Source organism: Odocoileus virginianus, chromosome 15 (assembly GCF_023699985.2).
Source record: "Odocoileus virginianus isolate 20LAN1187 ecotype Illinois chromosome 15, Ovbor_1.2, whole genome shotgun sequence".
Taxonomy (NCBI): Eukaryota; Metazoa; Chordata; class Mammalia; order Artiodactyla; family Cervidae; genus Odocoileus; species Odocoileus virginianus.
The window spans coordinates 24,004,017-24,017,704 of NC_069688.1; the positions used below are offsets into that span (position 1 = coordinate 24,004,017).

A 13,688-nucleotide genomic window follows, 5' to 3' on the forward strand; every position below is an offset into this window, starting at 1 on the left:
GTGAGTCTGAGCAAGCTCCGGGAGTTGGTGATGGCCAGGGAAGGCTGGCGTGCTGCAGTCCATGAGGTCTCAAAGAGTCAGAAACGACTGAGTGGACTGAACTGAACTGGATGGATCTAGAGACAGTCATATAGTGTGAATAAAGTAAGTCAGAAGGAGAAAACAAATTGTTCAATAATGCTTAGATGTAGAACCTAGAAAAATGATACAAATGAACTTATTTGCAAAGCAGAAATAGAGACACAGATGTAGAAAAGAAATCTATGGATACCAAGGGGAGAAGGGGGTGGTGGGAGGAATTGGAAGATTGGGATTGACATATATACACTATTGACACTATGCATTCCTGGGGATCTTCCTGAACCAGGGATTGAACCTGCATCTCCTGCATTGGCAGGAGGATTCTTTACCATTAAGCCACCAGGGAAGTGGTAAAGCAATGGGATATTACACAGCCATAAAAAGAATGGGATAATGCTATTCACAGCAACATGGATGGACCTAGAGATTATCATGCTCAGTGAGGTATCAGTGAGTGTACAATATGGTATCACTTATATGTAGAATGTAAAATATATATATATAAATGAACTTATTTACAAAATGGAAATAGACATATGAAACAAATTTATGGTTACCAGAGAGGATAGTGGGTGGTGGTGGTCAGGGTGGGAGGAAGGTAAATTGGGAGTTTGGGATTAGCATATACACACTACTACACATAAGACAGGAAAACAATAATGGCTTACTGTATAACACAGGCAGGGCCTCCCTGGTAGTTCAGTGGTAACGAATCCGCCTGCCTCTTTCCATGGACTTTTCCAGGCAAGAACACTGGAGTGGGTTGCCATTTTCTATTCCAGGGGATCTTTCCAACTAGGGACCAAACCCATGTCTCCTCTGAGGCGGATTCTTTAGCACTGAGCCACCAGAGGAGCCCTGGGATTGTTTTTTAAAGGTCTATCCAAGGCAGTAGATGTAGCTTTGATTGAAAGGTGAAATTTTCTTTAAGTGTTTTTAAAAAGTGGATGACATTTCCTTTTCTTAGTCCTGTCTTTCCAGCTCAACACTTGTATCCATTTGTGTGTGTGTCGTTTCCCTTAGAGGAGGGCATCTGCATAGATACATAGAAATATTTTTGTCCCCAAAAGATTTTACAACTGTTTTGGGAATAAAGCCCCACAGGTTCTAGAACAGATGTCGCTACCATTTCATGTAGGGCTTGTTTTGTGCGTAGTTATGGCAATGCCAGAAACATAATGCCAATAAGATGCTTCCCATGCTGGTTTGTTGGTCTTGGTTCATGCATGCGTGCGTGCATGCATGCGTGTGTGTGTGTGTGTGTGTGTGTGTGTGTGTGTTCACAGGATAGGGTGAGTCTTTCCAGTCATTTCTGTCATTTCTAACTTTCCTCTGGTTGATGAGCAATTAAGCAAACTTGAAACCAGTGCCTACTCTTCCTGCTTTCTTCTGCAGGGATTAAATAGCTTGTAATGACAATGTAGCAGCATTAAATCATTCTTTGAGAGACAACAATGGTTCATTAGCAAAATGTGAATTTTAACTCATCCCCTCTTGACACGCAGCACTTTTAGGAGTCTTTGAACAGGTTGCCCAACAGATCTTTTTCTTTCTTTCTTTCTTTTTTTCCATTTCACACTTTTCCCACCGATTCACATCCCAAACCCCAGAAACAGGCTGTTCCCATTAAAGTCAATGGTAACCATGCAAGTCTGACTGTGGCCTTCATTCTGAAGTTAAGTGTTCAAGATTGTTTTGTTTTGCCTTTTCCCCCTTAAAGGGCTTGCTCATATGGAACTCTTCCTGGGAGTAGATTTAACTGCTGGACTCATTTCAGAACACACACAAATGGACCTATATGCGGCTCATTAAATCAGTCTCCTTTAATGAGAAAATCATAGGCTTCAAATTACAAACATCTTCAACTGCAGTTGAGGACTCCCCTCACTTTTTTTTTTTAATGTGGACCATTTTTAAAGTCTTTATTTTATTTGTTACAATATTGTTTGTTTTCTATTTTGGTTTTTTGGCTGCAAGATACATGGGATTTTAGCTTGCCAACCAGGGATTGAACCCACACCCCCTACATTAAAATAAGTCTATCCACGGGATCGCCAGGGAAGTCCCAGGACTCCCCTCACTTGTCATCCCAATAATCTTTGAGATCAACTCTGTGAAATCACTTTAATGACTGAAAAACCAGAAGGTCTTTTCTCCGGTAGGTTTGAAGCCTTACTGCCCAAAGAATGTGAATTTTAATGTTTCTAAGTTACCATTTTCTTACTTTGAAAAGTCTGTAACAAGATGCCAAGTCTCTCTTTATGTAAAATAAGAGAAACCCCGAAGAGAACATCCTTATTTCTAAATTTTATCACATTATGTAGAAGCCTCAATCTGTATTACATTTCAGATAAATCAGTGGTTGGACTTAAGAAATAGAAATAGGATTATATTGAGCTTTAATTAAACGAGTTGCTGCTCTGCTTTCTAACAATTTCATTATCATCCCCACTTTCATTTGTGCTTACACAATCCTGTTGGTTCGGGTAATTTTAATAAAATTGGTGTTTTACTTAAAAAAAAGCTCCTGCTACGGCTAAGGTGAAGACTACTCACTGTGGGGAAAAAGAATGAGGTGGGGGTGGTCAAAAGACATGCACATTTTAGACCATCTCCTAAGGCAAAGAATAGGAATTTTGGCTTGAGAATTTGGGGAATTAGTAAAAAATGGGACACTTAAACTATAGACTTAGGCATCATCTTTATTTCAGTGATCAGACTCTGACTGTTGGTTAATCCATGTAGCTGCCAGCCTTGACAATAATAAAGAGTCAAATTTGAAAAAGGATTAGCTGTGTTAAGAGGAGTGTTTTCAGCATGTTTAGAACAAGCTTGAGTGTCACCCTCATCATGTCCTCGTCGTCCAATCATGCTGTGTCTGTTTTATCAATAGCATTCATTTTAAATTCGTGTGTTGTCTCTATTTTTGCTTCAATGAAAAGTCCCCTTTGTAATGGTGTTTATGGAAACATGTGTTGGGCACAAAGGCAAGCGTCCCTGAATGGCGGCAGCATCTCTGAGCTTGGCAGAATAATCCTCCCAAAGGTGACCATGTCCTACCCACAGAAGCTGAATATACTGCCTGGCATGGTAAAAGTGATTTTGCAGATGGGACTGAAGTATGAACATTGAGATGGAGAGGTTATCCTGGATAAAATCCAAGTGGGTCCAATTTAATCACGTATCAAGTCACTTCAGCCATGTCCAACTCTTTGCGACCCTATGGACTGTAGCCCACCAGGCTCCTCTGTCCATGGGACTCTCCAGGCAAGAATACTGGGGTGAGTAGTCATGCACTCCTCCAGAGGACCTTCCCGACCCAGGAATCGAATCCACATCTCTTATGTTTCCTGCATTGGCAGGTGGGTTCTTCACCACTAGCTCCACCCAGACTCTAATTTAATCACACAAGTGCTTAAAATCACAGAACATTTCCTGGCTTTAGTAAGAAAGAAAGATGTGGCCAGGAAAATATGGTCAACGAAATGCAATGTTGTTAGTTTGAAGGTGGAGGAAGGGAGACACAAACCAAGGAGAGTGGCTGGCCTCTAGAAACTAGAAAAGACAAGGAGATACTAGAGCCTCAAAAAGGAACTGGAGATACCTTGATTTCAGCTCAGCGACACTTGAGACTCCCGTCTGACTTTTGATCCACAAAACTCTTAAGATAATCCATTTGTGTTGTGCTGAGTCTCTCCTAAAGGAAATCAGTCCTGAATATTCACTGGAAGGACTGATGCTGGAGCTGAAACTTCAATACTTTGGCCACCCAATGTGAAGAACTGACTCATTTGAAAAGACCCTTATGCTGGGAAAGTTTGAAGGCAGGAGGAGAAGGGGACGACAGAGGATGAGACAGTTGAAAGACATCACCGACACGATTGACATGGAGGGCTGTGACATATTGGCTTTGACTATGGAGGAAGCGGCCAGGAAGCAGGGAATGGGGGAAGCTTACAGAAACTGGAAAAAGCAAGGAAACACTCTCCCCGCTGAGCCTCCAGAGAGGAACACAGCCCTGCTGACTCTGGATTTCAGCCCTGTGAACCGTGACCGACTTCTGACTACAGAAGTGTCAGATAATCCACCTTGTTGTTTCACACCACCGTGCCTTTAACAGAGGGGCTGAAGTCACACTGAGGTGGGAACTCTGCCGCCAGGTTCTTTCCCAGGACCAGGTTGGTGCGGGGCCTGACAAGGAGGTCAGAGGGCCTGCCTGAGACTCTGGCTTGGGGGTCTGAGAAGAGGGACCGGCTGAGTGGCAGCCCTCCTCAGGCACGAGCCAAAGGACTCTTCTCAAAGCAGACTTCACCCTAGGATCAGGTCGCCAAGATCAAGTCACCTAAATCCTTCTAGGACCTCCCCTGCCCTTGGGGCACATGCCACTGCTGTCCCTTCCCTCCTTCCATTCTGTGCCGGCCTCCTTTCTGTTCCCTGACTTTGAGAAACTCCCCGCCAGTCTCAGGGACTCACAATGGCCAGTCCCTCCAGCCACCGCCTCCTCAGGACCAGCTGCCTATCAACAGTCAGGTCTCAGACCAGGAAGGCCTGGTCTGAGAAGGCCTGACCACCCCCAGCAAATCACACAACCATGTTCATTATCCTCAGAACGCTAGTCACAGCCTGTCATTATTTCCCAGAGGGAGGGGCCTCATCTGTCTGATCCACAACTGGGTACGGTCATTCAGTCAACAGAGTCAGTGGTACTATGAGGTATCACCTCACACCTGCCAGAGTGACCCTTCAAGAAAGTCTACAAATAACAAATGCTGGAGAGAGTGTGGAGAAAAGGAAATCTCCCTACACAGTTCGTGGAAACATAAGTTGATGCAGCCACTGTGGAAAGCAGTATGGAGGTTCCTCAAAAAACTCAAAGTAGAATTACCATATGATCCAGCAATTCTATTCCTGGGCATATATCTGGACAAAACTACAATTCAAAAAGTTATGTGCACTCCAGTGTTCATAGCAGCATTTACAATAACCAAGACATGGAAACAACCTAAATGTTCATTGACAGATGAATGGATAAAGAAGATGTGGTACTTAAATACGATGGAATAGCACTCAGCCATAAAAAGAACAAAATAATGCCATTTTCAGCAACACGGTTGCAACTAGAGATGATCATACTAAGCGAAGTAAGTCACAAAGAGAAAGACAAATACCATATGATATCATTCATATGTGGAATCTAAAATATGGCACAAATAAACCTATCTATGAAACAGAAACAGAATCAGAGATGTATAGACAATAGATTGGTGGTTGCCAAAGGGGTCAGGGGTGGGAGAGGGTTGGATTGGAAGTTTGGGATTAGTAGATGTAAACTGATATATATATATATATATATATATATATGTATAGGATGGATAAGAAAACAAGGTCCTACTGTATAGCGCAGGGAACTATATTCAACATCCTGTGATAAATCATAATGTAACAGAATATGAAAAAGAATATAAATATGTGTATAACTGAATCACTTTGCTCTACAGCAGAAATTAATACAACACTGCAAATCAACTATTAGTCAATAAAAAATAAATTAAAGGGACTTCCATGGTGGTCCAGTGACTGAGACTCCATGCTTTCAATGCAAAGGACTGAGGTTTAATCCTGGTCAGGGAACAAAATCCCACACGCTGCCACTAAAGAGTCCACATGCTGCAATTAAGACCCAGCACAGTCAAGTAAATAAAGGTAAATAAATATTAAAAAAAGAAAAGAAAACAGGGTCATTGAGACCGGGGAACCACACTGGGCACCAGGAAAACTCAGCTCCACATACAGGGAGTTCGGTATGTTCTCAGCATGTCTTCCAGCAGGAAGGAAAGCACGCAGACCACACCAGGCCGACAGGTGATGCTGTAGAGACAGCGCCTACAACAGCCCCAAGAAGGGCACCCAGGTCTGCCTCGAGAAGACGGTGTCAAGGAGAGGCCTCATTTGGGGTGAGGCGCAGGGTGAGAAGGACTCCTTCCGGGAGGAGAACGGTGGGCGGAGGGTGATGCTGGCAGGGGGCACTTCTTGGGCAGAGGGGCTGGGAGGGAAGTAGGGTTTTGGGACATGATCAGAGTCCTGGGCGATATTCCAAGCTGTGGTATAGACCAGGGAGGCGCTGTGTCCTGGAAAAGCTGAGCCAAGCCCGAGGGGCGGAAGCCATAAGCAAAGGGATTTGGTCTCCAAACGGGAAGGAACCTTGTGTCCGAGGGAGAGCAAGCTGGACCCCGAGGAAGGACTGGGTGGACCCATCGCTGGAGCAGGTAGCCATGAGGCCACTTGCGTCTGAGGCTCTCCGATGCTCTAAGTCAGGTGAAGAACGCCTCACAGCTGCAGAGTGAGGTGGGAGTTCGAGAGGTGACAGGTAGCGCTTTGTCACCTGTGATGATTGTTGTTTGCAGGGGAAAGCTGAGTTTGGGCCTGATCTTCACTACGGGTCCTGTGAGAAAGTGTCTTTCCCTTCTCCTTCCTCAATGTCTCAACTTAGAAGACGGAGTAGCCGTACTATTACAGGGGTGAATTGATGGGTGTGTCCTGGGGCTGTCTGCCACACACTGTGCTACAAGGAAAATGTGTAACAACTGACCCTTGTGGGGAAAAATCCCTAACTGGTACCACCTCCAACTCTCTCCTCACTGCTCGGAGGCAGGGCGGCAACACGGTTTTAAGATCCGGGCTTACTGACCCACTCCACCAACTGGCAACCACAATAGGACTTTAGGCAAGTAAAACTCTCAACTCTTAAATGACATCTCATGTTCATGACACTCGCTTTGCTCTAAGAACTTTCCATCCCTAACTCATTTATCTTCATGGTTGCTACAAGGAGCCTTGACTGTCATCAATTTAAGAGGAGGATGCAAAGACAGAGATGAAGAAATTTACGCAAGATCAACAGGACTTGATCTTGATGGATCTGAAATCTGGACACAGATGGTTTGGCTCTGGAGCCAAGATTCTTAACTATTATATTGTACCACTTGTCAATCCAGCGATAGGATGCACATTGGAGTGCTCAAGAAATGGCCTGATGGACCTCCCTGGTGGGCCAGTAGTTAGGACTCTGGCTTCTACTGCAGGGGGCACGAGTTCAATCACAGGTTGGGGAACTAAGATCCCACATGCCTCTCGGTGCAGCCAAAAAATAATAAAAAATTATTTTAAAAAATATGCCAGTAGGTCTTGTGTATGGTAAGGTGCTTAAAAAGAAAGAAAGGAATGGCATGAGCCAGACCAAGAGCATGGAGCCCCATGAGAGAGAGGGTCTGAGTGCAGGCTGTCAGGATATGGGCTGCCCCTTTTTTTCCAATCCCTTACTTCCTCTTATGCTCGTCTGAGCTGTGGGCTTTGGTTGGGAATTGAGAACATATCTGGAAAGACAGATGTGAAATGTAAATGTTCTAGCTGCTCTTTAGAACAAAATCCCAATTTCTGACTTGGGCCCTGATGCCCTTGTGACTGTCCCCATCTACAACTCAGTCTTAACAGCCTCTTCACCACACTCTTCCAAACCCCAGAGCTTCAGCCACACCAGCCCCTCTGCTCTTTGTAGAACACCTTGAGTTTAGTGCTGTCTTGTGGACCTTCACACGCATCTCCCTAGACCTGGGGCCCTTCTCTCTGGTTTCCACAGGGCTCTGTCCCTAATTTCAGCCAGTTCTCTGCCCAATTGTCATCTCTTGAGACCAGCGACCCTACAGGAGCAACACACCCCATACCTAGCCTGGCGTTCTCTCATCTTCTTACACTGCCTAATTTTTTGTGCTTACGGGTCCTAAAATTTTATCTATTTAACCATTTCCTCGATTATTGCCCACGTCCCCATTAGAATATAAGTTGCGTGAGGGCAGAGATTTGTCTGTTTTGTTCATTGCTAAGTGCTCCACACCTAAAAGAGACACTCGTTTAATAAATACTTATTAGTTGAATAGGGCTTCCCTAGTAGCTCCGCTGGTAAAGAATCGCCTGCAATGCAGAAGATCCCGCTTCTATTCCTGGGTTGGGAAGATCCGCTGGAGAAGGGACAGGCTACCCACTCCAGTATTCTTGGGCTTCCCTCATGGCTCATCTGGTAAAGAATCCACCTGCAATGCAGGAGACCTGGGTTCAATCCCTGGGTTGGAAAGATCCCCTGGAGAAGGGAAGGGTTACCCATTCCAATATTCTGGCCTAGAGAATTCCATGGACTGTGTAGTCCATGGGTTGCAAACAGTCAGACACAACTGTGTGACTTTCACTTTATTAGTTGAACAAATGAATGGCTGAAAACAGTGACCAAATTCAAGAATATCTAGCTACCTCATATATACCATAAAGTGAAAGTAAAAGTGTTAGTTGCTCAGTCATGCCCAACTCTTTGCAACCCCAAGGGGTGGAGACCGCTAGGCTTCCCAGTTCATGGGATTTTCCAGGCAAGAATACTGGAGTGGGTTGCCATTTCCTTCTCCAGGGGACCTTCCCAACCCAGGGATTGTACTCTGGTCTCCTGCACTGCAGGCAGATTCTTTCCTGTTTGAGCTACCAGGGAAGTCCTGTATATACAGTACGGTTTTATTAATTCTCAGAAGTTCCCTATGGAAATTAAGGAGTAGCTCACTTCCTCCACTGATTGAAATCCAGAAGTAGCATTCATTTGATGTTTAAAGGCTGATTATTCAGCTGAAGTAAGTAGCTGCTACATGTTGGTCTTTCAAATGAGGGAATTAAGTATCATGATAGATCCCCAAGGTGGGTGTTCTTATACATTGTGGACTTATTTTATGCCAATTACATTATTACAACATTGGAAGAAACTTTCTTGGAATTTTAGTTTTTTTTTTTCTAGAAGGTCTTCGTTTTCTTAAGCTAAGAGAAATGTCGTCACTGTCAAGTTCAAGAAGTAAACTTTTATCTTCTTTCTCTAGGTGCCACTGAAAGAAGCACATCAGTAATAATATCACACTTGGTTTGGTCATTTTTAGAAACTCCATTAAAAGTCATTGTTAAGGTTTATAATTAAATAGCCATCTCAAAGGAAAAAGTTTCCTAAAAACATCTTCATTAAGACAATATAATCAAACAAAGAGATTTAGAAATAAATATGATCACAAATGGTCCCCTTTCCCTGCCTCCACATTCAAATGAGAAGTAATTTAGTATACTTTTGGGGATACAGTTTAGGTCTGCCAAATTCTTCTAAGTTGTTTCAAGCTAGTACTCTGAGGGTTGACATTCTAATATATCCAAACAGAGTTGTTGTTTTTTTTTTTCCCTAATTGTTTGGCTGTAGATAAAAATGTAAGGTTTTAAGTATAAGAATTTAGGATTCAGTGATGGAATCCTAATCCATCTTAAGCTGTCAGCATGACAACTGGCAGTTCCCAGTGTGTATTAAGAGACAGAGAAATTTTTTTTTTTTTTGCCCAAGGGTACATTCCCTTTCAAAAGCAGAATATTTTTCTTCTTTTGCTTTTTAAAGATATCATGTCAGACTCCATTCTTTTTTTTTTTTTAGACTCCATTCTTAATGGTTAATCTTTTAAGGAGGCAAGATAAATTGGAGAGAAAATACGTGATAGATTTATAAATTGGGGGAAAATATAACTTGAGGCATTCCAAAACGCAATTTCAAATCAAAACCTTAACATGGGCAAGGGACGTTACATCAACGAACAGCATTCTTTAGAAATGCCTGACATTCAGTTGGATAGAATTATATATTGAAATAAATTGTAGGCATATTGGGGATGTTTTTCCTCTAGCATCTGGTAGTATCAAAGGCCAGGAGGAAGAGTGAGTCCAGAATTTAAAAGCTGCCTTTTGGATAAATATGTGGAAAGGATAGGAATTAAGTTATCAAAAGGCTAGAAGAATTTACTGAAAGTGAGAAGGGTGCTAAAAGCAATAAGCTATTTGGAATTTGATAGCACTCAACTTTAGGGCTTTGCAGAGCTAGTATTGTTAGCCAAATAAGGGTAAAGTGATCGTGCAAAGAGGACAATTCAGGAATGAGTCAAACATGAAAAGCAACCAGGCAATACCCTGATCTGTGAAAATAAGCAGTATTTATAGTATCTGAAAATCTTCCCGGTGGCTCAGTGCTAAAGAATTCACCTGCAGTGCTCAAGCTGCAGGAGATGCAGTTATGGTCCCTGAGTGGGGAAGATCCCCCGGAGGAGGGCATGGCAACCCACTCCAGTATTCCTGCCTGGGAAACCCCCATGGATGGAGGAGCCTGGTGGGCTACAGTCCATAGGGTAGCAAAGAGTCAGACACGAATGAAGAGACTGAGCATGCACACACATATAGTATCTGAGAGGCAACCTGGGACAAGCCCCGTGGGAACCTCCTCTATGAAGCCTCCTCTAAGTTTGGAAAAGAATAGTGACTGGTGATTTCTATGCCCTCTTATCACTCAAAGTAAACTGCTAAACAGTCACCCCTAGAAACTCAATGCTCACGGAAAGACCTATTGCACATTGCTGGACAGTGGACCCTGATCAATCAAGGTCCTAGACCCCTTCCATCTTGTGGCTCCACCCTCCTCTAGGCTTGCATTATGGTCCTCTCCATTCAGCCAGTGGAAGAGAAAATAAAACAGAAGATAGCATTTAGGAAGATTTTATGAAAGAGATCTCAAAGCCCTCGTGCTGCGGAACGCAGTGACATGACCATACTGAACTCCGTGACTCCACCCAGCTCCAGGCTGGGTAATTACATCTGGCTGTGAGCTGAGGAAAGAGGAGGCAGGTGTTGTGAGCAATTAGGCTCAATTAGCACTCACAAGCGGTACCACATCATTGCACTCATTTGCTGAGGTATCTGCATGCCTATCTCCTTGAGCTGAAATTATAGCCTCTAGAATCGGGCAGAGCTGGATGTTGCTTAGTAGCTATAGCACCAGCGATGGCATAGAACTAAGGCTCATTTGTAGTCAGGGGATGCGGGCTGCCTGGTTCACAGAGATGCTAAGACTAGTGATCTATGCGTGAATATTGCCAAGAAACACCCAGATCTTTCTCCCTTCCTCAAGATGGCCTCTCTGTGAAGATACTTCCAGAGGGCAAAGGGATCACACGCCTACAGTGAGCAAGGGGCACTTAGTTTGTTAATTCTTAATGTGTCTTCATGCAAAAAGTCTTCCCAGGGACTCTATGTCTCTTAGGAGATGCTTCGTTGTGGGATGGAGCTGTTGGGTTCCTAAATGACAGAGGATAGGGTAGAGGGTTTCTTGTGAACCCAAAGTTTGGGACTAAAAATGGAAACAAAATATTTATCAAGGGGACTTTACTGGTGGTCCAGTGGCTAAGACTCTGTGCTCCCAATTCAGGGGGCCTGGGTTCAATCCCTGGCCAGGGAACTAGATCCCACATGCTACAACTAAGACCCAGTGCAGCCAGATAAATAAATACATTTTTAAAATAAAGTCTATTAAAAAATATTTATCAGAGATAAACCAGACTTCCTTATTAACTGAGAAAGAAGCCAGAAGTGATCGGTGAATAAGTAGGACTATATAACGTTATAAATCTATAGAATGTTATTTTGTCTCCATCTGGTTTCACACAAAGGAGTAACAGCCCCCACGTGACTGACAGAAGACTGGTATCTAGAATATATAAAGTAAATAACAATCCAATTAGAAGGTGGACAAAGGACACGAAGTGAAGGTTCACCAAAGAGGATTTACAAATGGCAAATAAACACATGAAAAGATGCTTAACATTACTAGCTGTTAAGACTATGATATCATTACAAACCTATTAAAACAGTGAAAAAAAACATTTGTGACAATATCAAATGAAGGAGAGTTCAGAGAAACTGGATCTATTATTATACATTTGTGATGGGACTACGAAATGGGTCAGCCACTCTGGAAAATAGTTTTCCAGTTTTATAAAAAAATACAGCATAAACTTACTATACAGCCCAGCAATCATATTTTGGGGCATTTGTCCCAGAGAAGAGAAAATTTATGTCCACATCAATAACTTGTACACAAGTGTTCAAAGCAGTTTTATCTGTATTAGTTAAAAAAAAAAACAGCCCCAAACCCCCACAATAGATGAATTATTAAACTGTGGTACATCCATACCATGGAATACTACTCAGTAATATACAGGAATGAACTGTTGGTACATACAACAACTTGGATGGATTGCAAGGGTATTGGGCTAAGTGAAAAAAAAGTCAGTCCCAAAAGGTCACATACTGTATGGTTCCATTTATACAGCATTCTTGAAATGACAAAAGTCTTGCCAAGGATTAGTGAGTGATAGTGGTGGGAGGAGGAGTGGGTACAGAGTGAAACCACAAAAGGATAGCACGAGGGAGATCTCTGTGATGATCAAAGAATTCTGTGTCTTGATCATGGTAGTGGTTACAGGAGTCTCTGTATGTGATCAACTGGCCATAGACCTACATTACAGATGTGGTCCAGTGTCAGTTGGTTTCCTAGGTGGTTCAGTGGTAAAGAATTTGCCTGCCAGTGCAGGAGCTGCGGGTTCGATCCCTGAGTTGGGAAGATCCCCTGGAGCAGGAAATGGCAATGCACCCCATTACTCTTGCCTAAGAAATCCCATGGACAGAGGAGCCTGGCGGGCTACAGTCCATGGGTTTGCAAAAGAGCAGTACATGACTTAGCAACTAAACAACAACACAACAGTGTCGATATCTTGGCTTGGATATTGTACTACAGATAAATAAAATGGAAAATAAATAATAAATAAAATTGGGGGAAACTGAATACAGAGTATACAGGGCTTTTTTGTACTATCTTTCCAACTTCCTGTGAATCTATACTTATTTTGCAATAAAAATTTAAAACAAAATTTGGACCATACTGTTTGTAAAATTAGCATTTCTAATTTTAAAATAGTCCTCATTGTAAAACTTTGAAAAATACTTAAATGTCAAGGAAAAGCCCCCCATATTATCTTACCCTTCGATCAACTACAAGCCCATACACTAGAAGTAACTGCTAATTAATGGTTTGGTGTGCATTTTTCCAGGTATTTTGTTTGGTATATCCTTACACATATACATGCTGTTTCCCTTGTGGCTCAGACGGTAAGGAATCTGCCTGCAATGCAGGAGACCCAGGATCCATCCCTGGGTCAGGAAGATCCGCTGGAGAAGGGAATGGCAACCCACTCCAGTATTCCTGCCTGGAGAATCCCATAAACAGAGGAGACTGGTGGGCGACAGTTCATGGGGTCACAAAGAGTCGGACACGACTTAGCGACTAATACTTAATACTTATACACATACATGTATGTGAGTTCTGTTTTTTCCTCAAATGGAATCACTGTGCTGCTTCTTCTGAAGCTTGCTTTAGTGGTACTCTAGATAGGTGGTTTAAAATTAGATGGGCCCTCCTCCCTTGCGTTACTGAAGAATAAGGATTTGCAAGCCCAGCAGCCTGATTCCTTCTTTTGAGGAATTCTCTTGAACTCTTGAGATCTGGAGCTCCGTCTTTAAGGGGCACCCTCTTTCTTTGGGGATGTGGTTCCCTGACCCGCCTGTAGGCTTGGCAGTTCTTGCTGATGGGATACTGATACACCTGCTCTAGTTTGAACCCACTGGGGCACCTGAGGCTAGGGTCAGGTTTCCCTGCATTTATAAGA

The 13,688-nt window shown here is 43.1% G+C and overlaps 1 protein-coding gene across 15 annotated transcripts in view; it reads right to left on the reverse strand.

The window, feature by feature from the left end:
* STAU2 (staufen double-stranded RNA binding protein 2) overlaps window positions 1–13,688 on the reverse strand; it is a 293,835-nt gene that overhangs the window by 7,906 nt on the left and 272,241 nt on the right. The window lies entirely within an intron of this gene.